At 45.9% G+C, this 14,002-nt stretch overlaps 1 pseudogene; it reads right to left on the minus strand.

The window, feature by feature from the left end:
- Window positions 1-3,848: 3,848 nt before the first annotated feature.
- LOC114698206 lies at window positions 3,849-4,386 on the minus strand (annotated as a pseudogene).
- Between the last annotated feature and the right edge of the window lie 9,616 nt (window positions 4,387-14,002).

Raw genomic sequence — 14,002 nt, forward strand, 5'->3', positions numbered from 1 at the left:
GGTCCTAGGGTGGGAGCTGAGGAGGGCTGCTGAAAGAGAGAGGCCGGGGAGCAGATGCCCAGGTCTGGCCTCTTACAGGCTTACACCTGACAGGAGGTGAAGCTGGCCTGAGCTAAGGTGGGTCAATAGGTTTAGAGGACCTGGGAATGTGTGAAGCTGGGGTTATTGCTTTTGTGACTCTAGAGATGCCCCAGGACGGCTCTCTTGTTTCTCACTGTGAACCACTAGCCCTGTTGATATGCTCTGGGTGGGTAGGGAGGGACCTGGGTCCCATCCACCACCCTAGTGGACACAATGCAGGGTGGGCCTCCCCATTGGCTCTATCATAGCTTTCTAGTGCTTTGATAAAACCCACTACACAATAGTAGTCTCAAGTGTGCCCAGGCATGGCTTGTGCGGGGCTATACACCCGGTGTGTATTCATCAACTTTAATAGACCCCAATGTTTGAAACAATGCCTTAATTTTTTTTTTTTCTTTTTAGCGTCTGCACAGAAGTGTGGCATTGTGTGGCAAATGGAAGTATTACTACAATGCCTGTGAATCAGGGCCCTAAACTACGTTTCAATTACCCTTCTATTATCCAGCTGGTATTTAAGCGTGTTTATTATTCAAATCAGCAGTGAATGTGCTGCTGTTGTGTAAACAACTGTCAATTGCTGAAACAATGATTAGGAGGCACTGTCCCTTTCAGGTATACTTAGGGTACTTACACCCCAGCCACTTGTATTTAAATATCATGTAAACACAATGCCTGAGTGACTACTTTCACTCCTGTTCCCGGCGCGGCATGCCAATTCTATTACATTAAGAGGGAAATCTATTAAATTTCTCATTTATACACATCCGAACACTGTTCCTACCCATTGTGTCATTAGGCTCAGATTAATAGAATAGATATGCTGAGAGATACAGTGTGTGTTGAAAAAGCCTGTTCAGGAATAAAAGCCGATTTCTCACCATTATTTGGGGTGTTGGAAAGCTTTCATGCAAACAATGCAAAGAAAATTATTTTCTGAATCAAAAGCACGACACAGAGAAAAGGAAAAGTTGGCCCCCAGAAAGAACAATCTTGAACCCTTATTAGCTCCATTACCAATTCAGGGTAGAAAAAGGGATGTGGCGGGTGCTAGAAAACAGGACATTTGTAAAATGACTGTCTTATTTTTTGAAGGTTCTTTGCTGTCCCCAGGATGACGTGTGTGTGTGTGGTGTGTGTGTGTGTGTGTGTGTGTGTGTACACCTGTGAGTGCATGTGTATGCCTATGTTTGTGTGTGTGTGTGTGTACATGCATGCATGTGTGTGCATGTGTGTGTGTGTATACCTGTGAGTGCATGTGTATGCCTACGTTTGTGTGTAAGTGTGTGTGTACATGCATGTGTATGTGTGTGTGTGTGGTGTGAGTGTGTATGTGTGTACTTCTGTTGGGACATGGTTTGTGAGTTGCTAGGCTGTTTGGGCTTGTCACTAGACTGTGCTCCAGAGAGTGAGTTTGGCCTCTGTCATTAAGCTTCAGTTCTCCCATGCAAAAAGCAGATGTGTTTTCCAGTCCTCAGGGCTGTGTAAAGGTGAATGCTTGTGATCCCAGCCACGGTGTCACTACTAGGGATTTGTGAATTTTCTCAGGTATGTTCTCGAGGGTCAATAATTTCTTTTCGGTTGATCTCAGCTGTTGACTTACAAATAATATCTGCTGTGTCTGTTTTGTCTGATGACAAAGGTCATGAGTACTTGAGAAGGAAGTAGTCATAGGCTTTGGTTTGAGACTGAGCACACAGGCTTAGACAATTCACAGATGGAGGCCTGAGCTGACCCTTGCATCTGGGGATTTAACCAGTGGTGGATGATGCCAAGCAGTTTCCGACGGGATGAACTCAACCTGCAGTATTTCCAGAACAACACAGCACAGCATTTCCCTTGTATTATAAATGACCCAGAGATGACTTCAAATGTAAGAGCGGGTGTGTAAGAACGTGCTTAGGCCATGTGGAAGCCCTGTGCCTTCTTAAGTAGCCCCGAATTTTAGAATCTGCAGGGTATCCTAGAACCTGTCCCCTAGGGTACCCAGCAGATAGGGACAACTAAAGACTGTTCAGTCATGCCTTCCAAGTGAGCAGTGGAGTCCTGTGACCTCATGCTGGGGATGATGTAACTAGCATACAAAACACTGCCTCTAAATGACTTTAAAATATAACATCCTTGGATCTCTAAGTTATCCGCTCAGTGAGGTTACTATATAATTCATGACACAGCTTGAGCACATATTGAGAGGGAGGTATGTTTAAGAATTATGCCACAGGACTAGCAAGGTGGCTCAGCAGGTAAAGGTACCTAATGCCCTGAGCTCAGGCCCCGGGACCCTGATGGGGGAGGGAGAAGAATGATTCCCACAAATTGTCCTCTGATCTCAACGTTGCTGTGGCATGTTCCCCCCAGTCTTTCTCAAATAAGTAAGTGTAAAAAATTAAAAATTAATGATGTCAGGATATTAGGCATGTCTCTGGCTTTTCCTGGCAGGCCTGTACATTGGATCATACTTTAATCAGGTCACATGACTAAAGGCTGAATCTAGGGAAGGTCCAAAGAAACAAAAGGTTGGAAAGCAGTGACCTGAGGTCTCCCTGTACCTTTCTTTGGAGGTTTCTCATTGCTTCATCTTTAAAGAAAAATAATTGATCTTTTTTTCATCCTATTTATAAAAGTAGAATCCTCAAAGGCAAGTGAACTCAATAGTCAGAAAACACAGTAGGTAGAAATCAAACTTTAATATTAGATAAGTAATGAGTTCGTTTTTCAAAATAATTACTCTGGAATGAAAAGGCTGGCCAGATTCCTAGCCAGAAACCTGTGTGTATGTGAGTTCATTCATTGATGCCTTAACTAGGGATACTTACTGTTCCGCTCCACACAACTCCAGTTTCTGAGCAGAGACGCGGGCTGTCAGTAGAGCTGAATAATGACATTCGGCAGCTACCTTTATAACTGCAACTAGTAAGTGCTAGATCTCAGTTGTTAAATGGTACGCAGTAGGGGCTGGAGAGATGGCTCAGTGGATAAGAGCACTTGCTGCACAAGGATGAAGACCTGAGTTCAACTCCCCAGCACCCACATAAAACTTGGAGAGTGTGCCTGTAACCCTAGCGCTCTCATGGACAGAGATAAGAGAATGAGTGGGACTTGAGAGATGCCAGTCTATCTCCAGGTTCCATGAGAGACCCTGTCCTGGCGAACAGGGTGGAGAGTTATAGACAATCTCTTTTGGCCTTCATGTGTACATGTATGCACCCACCTGCATACCACATACCACAAACAGACTGCATGCACATACACACAAAATAAATAACAGTTTAATGAACTTTAGAGTGGTCTGACCTGCAGTAGACACCACTCGGGCATTGAAAACTAGCACATGAAAACCGTTTCTATGTTTTACAGAACCAGTGTCTATTCGACGTCCCAGGATCCCCGTCGTCATTTTCAGCTTGTTTATGGCCGTAGATGCCTTTCTTTCATTGAATGTACTAATACGTTTGTTGGCTTATGCACACATCAAGCAGCAGATGCCTAGTCTCATTATCCTCTGGGGAGTTATTCCACTCTCTCTTATCTTGGATTGTCTGTCTCCTAGGAGCTTTTTGGGGTCCTTCTTATATAATAGGGAACTGACTGGTATTTGAACACCCTCATTCCACCTCTTAGAGTGGTGCCCAGTGGCCACAGCACTGGCTTTTCATTCACAGACTCTCTTGTCTCCTTAACCTTGCATGCATGTTTCTGTCTTTAAACCTATCATTCCCCCAGTATTTTCCTCTGGTGATCCCTAGTGCTGGTCACCAGATCCCGAATTCTTTTTTTTTTTTTTTTTTTTTTTAGAGATTGATCTTTATTCAAAACTCTGATCTACCAAGTTAGCGTTTTCCACCAACTTGGGGAGCAGAGACCTTCACAGGCTTCACAATCTTTTGTTTAGGTGCTGCTTTGGTAGGGGCCTTGGCAGCAGCCATTGCTGTCTTCTTGGACGCCTGCTTAGCCTTTTTTGCTTCCTTGGCAGCCCTGATAGCCTGTTCTCGCTGAGCTTTCCTAACTTCAGGTTTCTGATTCCTCTTGGCCATTATATCAGCAAGAGATGCACCAGTGATAGCTTGCTGGAATTTGACTGCACAGCGGGTTCTTTTCTTTTGAATTTCTTCCAAATGTCCCTTCTTGTGTTTTCTTCTGTAGAGGACAGTCCAGTTTATCTGCCGTGGATTTCTTTTGGAAAGGAACAGCGGACTCGCATTTTGCATTAAGAAACTGGAAAACCTTCCCGTCGGTCCTGGCGTAGCGCCGCCTGTGTCCAGAGTAGATCTTGTACCCGCTGAAAATGCACAGCTCGATCTTCATGGTGAACGCTGCCAGCCGGCTGGAGGAAAGATGGCAAAGAGCTAGATCCCGAATTCTTATGGCACAACCTTCTGTAGCCCCAGATGCTGACTGATTTTACCTAAAGACTAGATGCACTTATACCCTTGTCACATGAGCTCATTTGGTGGCAGTAAGTGCCCTGGAGTGTGGTTTGTTATTGATGGAAAATCTATAGCGTTTCTGCAGATACCTGTTCCCCCTGGCTGTCTGATGCTGTGAAACTCCAGGCTGCTTCCCAGCCTGATATTTATTCTCTGTGGTTTGTCTAAATGGTCTGTCATGACTAGTTTTGTCAGCTAGACACAAGCTAGAGTCATTTGAGAAGAGGGAACCTGAACTGAGAAAATGCCTATGAGATTGTCCTGTGGGGCATTTTCTTGATTAGTGATTGATGTGGTAGGGCCCAACCTAGAGTGGGCAGTGCCATCTCTAGGCAGGTGGTCCTAAGAACACAGACTGAGCAAGGATGGTGAACCAGCCAGTCAGCAGCCTGTCTTCATGACCTCTGCATCAGTTCCTTCCTCCAGGTTCCTGCCCTACTTAATTAAGTTCTTGCCCTGGCTTCCTTCAGGATGGACCAGGGAGTGTAGGATGGAATAAAGCCTTTCCTCCCCAACTTGCTTTTGGTCATATTTTCTTCTATTACAGCAATATAAACCCTGACTAAGACATGTCCCTCAAAGACCTCCCTGAGAAGGCTTGCTCTCCATCCTCTGGTGAGACTCAGTAGGAGGGAGTTATGTCACTGTGGACAGGCCCTGAGCACGTGTGGAGACCTGGATCACTCTCTTTCTCTTCTGATCTTACGAGATGCAGTCTCCTCTGCTACGTCTGCTCCCATGAGTATCTATCTACCTCTAGGGCCAAAAGCAATGGGCCAACCTCGGCAATGGACTCAAACCTCAAGAACGGAGCTGAGATAAATCTTTCTTCCTTTTAAGTTAATGCCAGTGGGTATTCCAGATATTTTGTTGTAGCAAGAGCAAAGTTGCAGACATAGCTTTGTAATCCCCAAGAAAGGCACTTTCTTCCTGCCACCTAGCTTATCTCTCCCCTGTTGGTGGAGCCTCATGGCTCCATCTTGTTAGGGTCTGTTCATTCTTCAATGTCCCAAGCTCAAATCTTGCTTTTTCCTTAGACCCATTCTGCTCTTTTGACTCCACCCTGTAATCTTGTGAGTTTATGGGACCCACTGTTGTAATGCCAGTTCTCATGTTTACCCAGTGGTCAACCTTTACTAGATGCTATCCAAAGCTGTCCTTACCTACCAAACATTGTGTGTGCAAGTGTGTGTGCATATGTATGAGTGTATATGTGATTATATATTCATATGCATATATGTGCATGCATGTATAAGCATGTATATGCGTGTGCATGCATGTGTTTGTGTGCATGCATGTGCATCTATGTATGAGTGGGGTCCAAGTGGGGTCCATGTATATCCATACATATATATGTGTATGCATGCATGTATCAATGTGTACATTTGTACATATACATGTGTATGTATATGTGAAGGCGTGTATATGTTTGCCTTTTTCTTCTGTGACTATTTTGATGCTCAGGTTGGGGCTGAGGTTGAAGGGAATTAACACTCACCAGGCCAGCCAATATGTATTGCATAGTTGCTGTGTGCAGAGTTTGGTGCCTGGTGTTGGGAAAGTGAATGGCTCCCTTCCACTAGAGGAATTTCTGAAACGGAGTGAATTTGAACAAGAGATAAGGAAAGGGGCCAGATTTGGAACCATAGAGCTAGACATCAAATGAATAATGTACTGGTAGAAAATGGAGCTTTGAAATGATATTAACAAGAAAAACTTCAGTTACAAGGTAAACAAATCCATCAGGAATGTTCGTATGTTGTGGAAATGCCATTTTTGTTGAGAATTTCATTAATGAATATAATATGTTTTGGTCAAATCCAACTCACCATCTCCTCCCCCAGTTTTCTCTCCTATTCCTCCCATACACTTTTCACTTCTGACTTTATGTGCTCTTAAAATAAAAACAAAACAAAACAAAAAACCCCAAGTGCATTTAGTGATGCCTGTGTGCACGTGGATGTAGGATCACCTACTGGAGCACAGGCTCAGGGGCTACATCCCTAGAGAAAACTGGCTGTCATCCCCCTGCAGTCATCGGTTGTCTGTAGCTTCTCAGTGAGGGGGTGGGACGCTATGAACCCTACCATGCTGGCTTTTGCTGGCTTGATCAGCGGGTCTTGTGCATGTAGCCATGGCTGCCACGAGTGTGTGTGTGTGTGTGTGTGTGTGTGTGTGTGTGTGTGTGTGTGTGTGTGGTGGCCCTTCATGCCCAGCAAACAGTTTCACTTCAGATGTCCACTACTTATGTCTCTTACCATCTTTCTTCCCCAAGTCCATGATGATCCCTGAGCCTTGGTGTGTGTGTGTGTGTGTGTGTGTGTGTGTGTGTGTGATAGATGTCTCGTTTAGAGCCAAGCCTTGTGTAGGCTCTTCTTCTCTGCAGTCTGACAAGTTGTGGGTCTTTTCATTAATATTCCACGGCAAGAAGAAGCTCCTTTGGAAATGCCATTTTTAGAAATAGAGATGGATACCGACTGGCACCAAACTCCACAGCTGCAGGCCCTGCTCCCTTGACAGCCTCTGAGAGTCTGTGGAAGCCTTATAGAGGGTGGCCTCTCTACAAGTGAGGAGGCCCTGCCCCATGCTCTGCTCCCGCAAGCTGAGGCCATGTCCAGGAGTCAGGCACCATAGGGCATGTTTATAAATCCCAGCATTTAGGAGGCTCAGGCAGGAGGATTGCCAAATGTTTGAGACCAGCCTGGATTACACAGTGAGTTCTGGGCCAGCCTGGGATTCAGAGTGAGACCCCACCTCAAAAACCCATCAATAACGAGGAAAAATGACAGGCTGATGTAGGTGTTTGAGGCTGGGGGGGGGGACTTCTTTGTGGTGGTGCTGGTGTTTGAACCGAGGGCCTCCTGGATGCTGGGAAACCCATCCCATTACCTTCTAGCCAGGGAGAAGATTCTGGATGACGAGGGCATCACAAGACAGCAAGCCAACTTCAGGAACTTCTTCCAGAAAGCAATCATTGTTAACTCCACTACTGTCTGGGGCTTCCCTGAATCAACTGGGGAGACTTTTAGCACAGAGTGGAGTTATATTACTCCTTAGAATCTTCTAGGAGCTTCATTCTTGGAACAAAGACCAAAAGTCTCTGCAGTGTCCCACCAGGCCCCCATGACCCAGGTTCCTGTTCTCTAGGTGGCTTCTACCCTTCTTTTCTAGCCACACAAGCATCTTTGATTTCTCTTCAACAATGGAGATCCTTCCCTGCCTCAGGGCTCTCACATGCACCTTCACCCATGCTGGATTCTTCTGGCTCACATATCACTTTCTTCAGGCCTTTGTTCAAATGTTACCTTCTTGAGGACTTGTCCCCTTGCCCAAATGTCATTATTCCCAGCATTCCTGTGTCAACCTCCCTGGCTCTATACTTCTCCAAGTGTGTGGTCATCTCTGAATGGATCCCACCACTCACTCGTGTTTGTTTCTTTTCCGGCTCCCCACTCACCTGGGCTCCATTCACAGAGGCGTAGACCTTTCCCCGGGGTAAGAGCACCAGCTCCCACGGGGCAGATGCATCTCCTCAGTGAGCCAGATGACCAGGGGAAGCCTTGGTTGCTGAGGCTGGTGGTGAAAGCTGGCTCAACACTACCCTGATGTCATTTGCACTCTTAGCTGGTTGTGTCTGGGGACCTCACACTATAGATAAAATAAGACTATACTTTCATTTCCTATTGATTTTTAAGAAATAGGCCCCGAGACTCCATTTTAGAATTTCTCTATTTCTTATGTGTCTCAAAGAAAGCCATGATTTGTAAACCATCTCTTCAACTCCCCCAAGGAAGAACCTGGCAGGGAACTTCAGTACTGATTTTCATGAAGGAGAAATCCTTTGATAACTTCTTCATGTACAGAGCCAAATAAATTTACTGAGAGGCAAACATTGTCGCTCCAATTCAAATCCCGCCTAGATCAAGAAGACTCCCTTATCTTCAGTGGTTGTAAGTACAATCATGAAACTCCCCAGTTTCCCACTTAAGAAGCCATTAACAGCCAACTTATTAGCCATTAGCGACTGCCTGAGCCCGTTAGTACACATTTCAGTGGTGCAGACTGCTGGAGTTCAGGCTGCTTTAGGGTTGGCTGGCTTCAGCTTCGGATTCTTTGATTGGAGACATTATCTAAGTGGGCGAGACACATTTCCTTACACTGCCTTTCCTCTGTGAGGCACACCTGTCCTTCATTTCCCCTGGGGTGGGATTTTATGGTTGCCATTTGGAAAGGAGCAGTTTTATCCTTGTAATCTACAGACACTCAACTTCCCATGACCTGACCTTGAACAACCATCCAGAGAACCAGGGTGGTACTGCTAAGGTCGAAGGTGGATTAATACGCTTGTACCTGAGGCAGGGTTTTGAGCACCTGTCCCTTCTTGGCAGATTGGGTGATGGCTCTGCACCTTCTGTCTTGCTTCCTCATCCTGAATCTGGCCTGCTCATGTCCTCTCCGACCGTACTTGGTGATTAGTCCTCTGCTGCCTTGGGCTCTTCCAAAATCATTCGTTTCTTTACTCTTATAATGCATTAGGTTTAGAGGAGATTGATACAGGCTTAGAGAAATTTTCATAGTGCCTGACCTTTCCTTTACTGTGGCAAGTATCAGAGACCGACTGGAACACTCTGTCCCAGGTGCCTGTTTCAGAGTTTTAGCTGGGGGTCAGCTCACCCACTGCTTTGGGGTTGGTGGCATCCCAGTAAGAGTGCCTGTTGGAGAACCTCTCACAGCAGGCCCTTGGGAAGGGAGTGGAGCAAAGGGAATGAACTCGATATGCTCATCCAGCTTCATCCTGGACACTTCCTCTCAGCAAGGCCCCACCTCCTGTAGACTCTACTGCCTTCTAAGAGCAAAAGCAGCTGGGGACCAAGGCTTCATTCAGCACCTGCCCTTGGGAACCATCTAGAAGAGAAACCATCATACCTACTCTGTGATGTCTCAGAATTCTTACACTCAGGTCCAACTTAAATACCTTTGCTTAGTCATTAAATCCTCAGAAGTCATGTATTCTTGTGAGCAGTCTTTGACATGCTACAAAGTCATTGGAGGGGGATAAGAACTGGGCACCACATACATGAATTCTAAATTCTATAAAACATGCAACTATCAGAATCTACTCCTAAGACCTTGTGACTGTGACCTTGTACCGATAAGGACACTCTGATAAGGTAGTTAGATCTCAAGGTGATGTCACTCTGTGTTAGCTAATCCAACAACAGTTGTCTTCCCAGGGCACAGGAAGAAAACCCAGGGATGGAGCTGATGTCAGAATGATGCAGGTGGAAGCTGAGGAATGCCTGGGTGCCAGACAATGGTTGGGGTGAGGCCAGAACTGTTTTTAGAGCCCACCGGCCTGGAGTGTTGGGGTGAAGTGGGTTAGTCTCCTCCCACTCGTGTGCTTAATATCAGCACAAGGAGGCTGCGGTGGGAGGAATATCGTGGGTTTGACATCAGTCTAAGTTATAGAGTAAGGCCCTGAAAAAAGAAGTTAGGGATGATTAAATTCACTGGGGGCAGAGCACTTGGAAAGATGAGAGGCAGAAAGCTGGGCCCTGTGCCAGCCAAGCTGTGAAAGCAAAGGAAAAGTCCCAGAAGGAAATGGAGAGTCCTGCACCAGTGGACATGTGGATGACAACAAAGGCGTGTTCGTGATAGGGAAGAAGTCTGACAGGGCTCATTCTACACTTCTGCACCCATGTTGACTCACAGGGATGGGAGTCATTTAGGAAGTGATGCTGGAGGTGAATTCTGAATAAGACCCACAAATGCATCCATCACTGAGAAAAAGGAGGGCCCGGACATTCCTGGCTGATCCATTCATTCTGTAAGAATATTAATTACTGTCTCCAGCAAGCACTTTCTGGGAGTTTAAGAACCCAATTCTCTACACCTTGAGGTGGGGATCCAGGTAAAATCACCTATAAAGTGTGTTCATGGGGTGGGAGGGGGGATAGGCCAGTAAACCGCATAGTTTGACCCCCTGAACATACATAGACATGCTGGGTATGGAGGCAGATACTCGTAATCCCAGTGCTGGGGAAGCGGGGACAGGCAGATCCCTGCTGGCCAGCCAACTACCTTAATTGGCAAATTCTAGGCCAATTAGGAGACCATGTCCCAATAATCAAAGTGGATGGCACCTGAGGAATGACATCTGAGACTGACCTCTGACCCCAACGCACATACACCTACATACACACATGTGTCCACCTGCACACGTGCAGACACATACACACTGTATGCACACGCTATAACGAGTACTTGGGGGCTGAGGCCGCTCAAGTAAGAGACAGAGTGCTTGTCTCACATACATAAGCCCCAGGCTTCCTCCCCAGCACTGCAGAAAACAACCAAACCCCAAGTAAAACAAAACACCAGAGCAAATGACTGTTGTTCTACTTCGGAACTTAACAGAAACCCTTTGACTATTGTTCTGCCGTCAACAGGACTCATCTAATTGGTGACCATGGCAACAAAATCAGGTCACACGGAGGTTTGTGCTGGGATCAAGCATATGCAGATCTCCTAGTTCAAATATATACAGAGATAAGAACCTGCGGGCGAGGGCCCGTTATGGAGGGTTGACGCCGGGCTCACCTACACTGGGCACACAACACTGAGAAAAACGACCGTTTGTTTGGTGGCTGCCATACGTTTGCAGAGAAGGGAGAGGCTTTGCAGACTCGCAGGGTGGGGAGATAATTCAGAAATGTGAGCCTGAAATGACTACATCTATGCTGCCTCGCAGATCTGTGTAATTTACACCCTGGGGTTTGTAGTGTGTCTGACTTATATTTTAGACATAATTAAGTAATCAGCAGTGTACATTGTAAAATGAACGTTTAGGCTGCTTGAGGTTAAATTTTCACAGCCATAGCAGCTGCGTGGTACTAGCGACCACCCCTCCCCACAGCCAAATTCTCTCCCCTGCATGCAGTCAGCGATTTAAAATCTGTGAATGGGACTGAAAGGATTCACAGTCACCATTTTGTCAGCAGCTCTGAAGAGCAGCCACACGGTGGTAACCACTGGACACCAGGATGGGATGACAGCAGTTCACGCTAGGGAGCATTTGTCGGCCCTGGCTCAGGAGCAGGGGCCGCAAGGAGAGCATCGATTATAATCTGATTTAGACTTTTATTTATGTGGGATCTCCTTCTGGCCTTATGAAGCTCCATGAGCAGGGCTATTTTCCCCATGGCACAGATGTGAACACTGAGATGCTGACAGCTGAAGTTTCCTTGAGTTCCTGTGGCTTCTGCCTCTCACATGAAGAATTAAGAATGAGATCCTTACTTGGAGCGTGCGAAAGAGGCAGTGCCTGAGAGGCTGACAGCGGGATTTGGTTTTGTCGCTGTGGCCCCAGAGTGCGTGGACAGACCATAAGTGCATGTACCCTGCGCCTGAACTCTTCTTTCTCCTTCCAAATCAGCTGCTCTTGCAGGGACACAGGGGACGACACAAACACAGACCTCCTTTTGTCTGTTCTTTTCTGCTTTCTTGTTATTTTTCCTGATGCTGTGACTAAATACCCAGCAAGAAGCAGCCTTAAGAAGGAAGAATTTATCTTGGCTCACAGTTTGAGGGAATACAGTCTACCATGGTGGTAGGAGTGAGTGTGAAGCCTGCTCATCACATTGCACCCATAGTCCAGAAGCAGAGATGGACAAGAAGTAGGCCTGGGATATAAAACCTCAAGACCCATCTCCAGTGACTCACCATGAGTGAGGCACCACCTCCTAAGTGTTCCTCAACCTTCCCAGACAGTGCCACCAGCTGGAGACAGATGTTCATAGACATCAGCCTGTAGGGGAAATTTCATATTTAAACACCAGGCTTCCTCCCTTCCTATTAAACTCAACTCATACTCAAGTCCTTCTTCACTTCCCCCACCAAATCTAAAAGAAGAAAAAGATGGCAGACATACCAGAGGTAAAGGATAATGTCTAGTTTATTCTCTTTGAGCACACACACCTCTGTCATCCTCAGCCTAGTCTCACTCTGGTTTTTTTCTTTTTTCCCTAAAAAACCCCAGACTTAGTTAAGTTCAATTCTTCTTTTCTTCTCTGTGCTTCATCTAGTCAGGAGAACATGACCAGAAAGCAAGATCAATGTTCTCAGGAGTGACCCACCCCTCTGGTGGGCCCCTTAGAGCTTCCCAGACGTGTTGCTTAGTGTCTGCTCCATTGTTCTACCTAGTGCTCTCTCTTTCTTCTAGCAAGCAAGATCATGTAGACTGAATCCATCCACCTTCCAACACTCTTCTGGGCTCTGGTGGTGAACTTGCTGACCCAGAGCCTTCAGGCCATCTCACCTGTCCATCAGCATCTGTTTCAAGGGAAAGTTGAGCCCTCCTTTCTTTCTCCTGCTGTTTCTCCTGTTTACTGGATGGTTTTTGCCAACAATCAAACATGTTATAACGTCTACAACACTCCAGGACCATTCCCTGGCCATGCATCTCTCACTAGGAGAGGACCCCATTGTTTCTCTCTTACTGGAAGCATTATTGAAACCCATTGCTCATTAGTTTCTTCTGTCCTCTTGTCTATTGAATCCACTATATTTGGGGTTTCCTCATCATTATTCCAAAGCAAATGGTTAAAAGCAAACCAGCCAACCAACCAACCAATCCAACCAGCCAACCAATCAACTAATCAACCAACCAATCAACCAAGCCAACAATCAAACAACCCAACCAACCAACTAAATAATCAAACTAACAAACTAACCAATCAACCAATCCAACCAGACAACCAATCAACTAACAAACCAACCAACCAAGCCAACAAACAACCAAATCAATCAATCAATCAATCAATCAATCAAACAACCCAACCAACCAACCAAATAAGCAAACTAACCAACCAGCCAATTCAATCCCACCACCCACCTACCCACCCACCCTAACAAACTAACCAACCAACCAACCAACTAAACCAACAACCAAACCAACTAACCAATCAACCTAACCCAAATCAACCAAACCAACTGAACCAACCAACCATTCAACCAAACCAACGAACCAACCAACCAAATTCAACTAAACAAATCAACCAAAACAATCAACCAAACAAATAAACCAAATAAACAACCAAACCAAACAACCAAACCAACCAACCAACCAAACCAAACTAACCAACCAAACTCAACCAACCAAATAAACCAAACAATCAAAGCGACCAACCAACCAAACCAACCAACCAACCAACCAACCAACCAACCAAACCAATTACCCAGTGACTCTCACCATTGGTCCTCACTCTTCTTCTTCCTCACTCAGTAGCCCCACATCTGCTTCAAGTGATTGCCACTCCCATTACCTCCATCATGACTTGAGGTGTCTTCTCCCTCTTCCACAACCATACTCTGCTCTTTTCAGGTTTTCTTCTGACTAACAGGTGTAGAGAGGAAGAGAGCTTGCTCTGAGAACATTTCATCTACCCCTAAGTCTCTTGGCTTTATACATAGCTCTCTGTGCCCAGTTGGTCCTTCTC

The sequence above is a fragment of the Peromyscus leucopus genome, chromosome 15 (assembly GCF_004664715.2).
Source record: "Peromyscus leucopus breed LL Stock chromosome 15, UCI_PerLeu_2.1, whole genome shotgun sequence".
In the NCBI taxonomy this organism is placed as follows: Eukaryota; Metazoa; Chordata; class Mammalia; order Rodentia; family Cricetidae; genus Peromyscus; species Peromyscus leucopus.